Below are 2,500 nucleotides of genomic sequence, written 5' to 3'. Positions count from 1 at the left end.
AGCGGCGAGCGGCGAACAGCGAGCGAAGCGAGAGGCAGCACCGTCCCTGCTATACGAAAGCCCCATCCAGCCCTGTGCCACCCGGGGGGTTCCAGGGTGCTGAGATGGCTGACGTTTTGCTCCGCTCACGACGGTCACCGCACCACGCAAGAACAGGCCAAAAACTGGCCAAAACAGCCCAAAAACGGGCCAAAACTGGCCATTTTTGGCTGCGCGAGCGAGCGGCGAGCGGCGAACAGCGAGCGAAGCGAGAGGCAGCACCGTCCCTGCTATACGAAAGCCCCATCCAGCCCTGTGCCACCCGGGGGGTTCCAGGGTGCTGAGATGGCTGACGTTTTGCTCCGCTCTCGACGGTCACCGCGCAATGCAAGAACAGGCCAAAAACTGGCCAAAACGGCCCAAAAACGGGCCAAAACTGGCCATTTTTGGCTGCGCGAGCGGCGAGCGGCGGACAGCGAGCGAAGCGAGAGGCAGCACCGTCCCTGCTATACGAAAGCCCCATCCAGCCCTGTGCCACCCGGGGGGTTCCAGGGTGCTGAGATGGCTGACGTTTTGCTCCGCTCTCGACGGTCACCGCGCAATGCAAGAACAGGCCAAAAACTGGCCAAAACGGCCCAAAAACGGGCCAAAACTGGCCATTTTTGGCTGCGCGAGCGAGCGGCGAGCGGCGGACAGCGAGCGAAGCGAGAGGCAGCACCGTCCCTGCTATACGAAAGCCCCATCCAGCCCTGTGCCACCCGGGGGGTTCCAGGGTGCTGAGATGGCTGACGTTTTGCTCCGCTCTCGACGGTCACCGCGCAATGCAAGAACAGGCCAAAAACTGGCCAAAACGGCCCAAAAACGGGCCAAAACTGGCCATTTTTGGCTGCACGAGCGAGCGGCGAGCGGCGGACAGCGAGCGAAGCGAGAGGCAGCACCGTCCCTGCTATACGAAAGCCCCATCCAGCCCTGTGCCACCCGGGGGGTTCCAGGGTGCTGAGATGGCTGACGTTTTGCTCCGCTCTCGACGGTCACCGCGCAATGCAAGAACAGGCCAAAAACTGGCCAAAACGGCCCAAAAACGGGCCAAAACTGGCCATTTTTGGCTGCACGAGCGAGCGGCGAGCGGCGGACAGCGAGCGAAGCGAGAGGCAGCACCGTCCCTGCTATACGAAAGCCCCATCCAGCCCTGTGCCACCCGGGGGGTTCCAGGGTGCTGAGATGGCTGACGTTTTGCTCCGCTCTCGACGGTCACCGCGCAATGCAAGAACAGGCCAAAAACTGGCCAAAACGGCCCAAAAACGGGCCAAAACTGGCCATTTTTGGCTGCACGAGCGAGCGGCGAGCGGCGGACAGCGAGCGAAGCGAGAGGCAGCACCGTCCCTGCTATACGAAAGCCCCATCCAGCCCTGTGCCACCCGGGGGGTTCCAGGGTGCTGAGATGGCTGACGTTTTGCTCCGCTCTCGACGGTCACCGCGCAATGCAAGAACAGGCCAAAAACTGGCCAAAACGGCCCAAAAACGGGCCAAAACTGGCCATTTTTGGCTGCACGAGCGAGCGGCGAGCGGCGGACAGCGAGCGAAGCGAGAGGCAGCACCGTCCCTGCTATACGAAAGCCCCATCCAGCCCTGTGCCACCCGGGGGGTTCCAGGGTGCTGAGATGGCTGACGTTTTGCTCCGCTCTCGACGGTCACCGCGCAATGCAAGAACAGGCCAAAAACTGGCCAAAACGGCCCAAAAACGGGCCAAAACTGGCCATTTTTGGCTGCGCGAGCGAGCGGCGAGCGGCGGACAGCGAGCGAAGCGAGAGGCAGCACCGTCCCTGCTATATACGAAAGCCCCATCCAGCCCTGTGCCACCCGGGGGGTTCCAGGGTGCTGAGATGGCTGACGTTTTGCTCCGCTCACGACGGTCACCGCACCACGCAAGAACGGACCATAAACAGGCCAAAACAGCCCAAAAACGGGCCAAAACTGGTCATTTTTGGCTGCGCGAGCGAGCGGCGAGCGGCGAACAGCGAGCGAAGCGTGAGGCAGCACCGTCCCTGCTATACGAAAGCCCCATCCAGCCCTGTGCCACCCGGGGGGTTCCAGGGTGCTGAGATGGCTGACGTTTTGCTCCGCTCACGACGGTCACCGCGCCATGCAAGAACGGACCAAAAACAGGCCAAAACAGCCCAAAAACGGGCCAAAACTGGCCATTTTTGGCTGAGCGAGCGAGCGGTGAGCGGCGAACAGCGAGCGAAGCGAGAGGCAGCACCGTCCCTGCTATACGAAAGCCCCATCCAGCCCTGTGCCACCCGGGGGGTTCCAGGGTGCTGAGATGGCTGACGTTTTGCTCCGCTCACGACGGTCGCCGTGCCACGCAAGAACGGACCAAAAACAGGCCAAAACAGCCCAAAAACGGGCCAAAACTGGCCATTTTAGGTTGCGCGAGCGAGCGGCGAGCGGCGAACAGCGAGCGAAGCGTGAGGCAGCACCGTCCCTGCTATACGAAAGCCCCATCCAGCCCTGTGCCACC

This window comes from Musa acuminata, unplaced genomic scaffold (genome assembly GCF_036884655.1).
Source record: "Musa acuminata AAA Group cultivar baxijiao unplaced genomic scaffold, Cavendish_Baxijiao_AAA HiC_scaffold_1126, whole genome shotgun sequence".
NCBI classification, from domain to species: Eukaryota; Viridiplantae; Streptophyta; class Magnoliopsida; order Zingiberales; family Musaceae; genus Musa; species Musa acuminata.
This window is presented reverse-complemented; position numbering follows the sequence as displayed.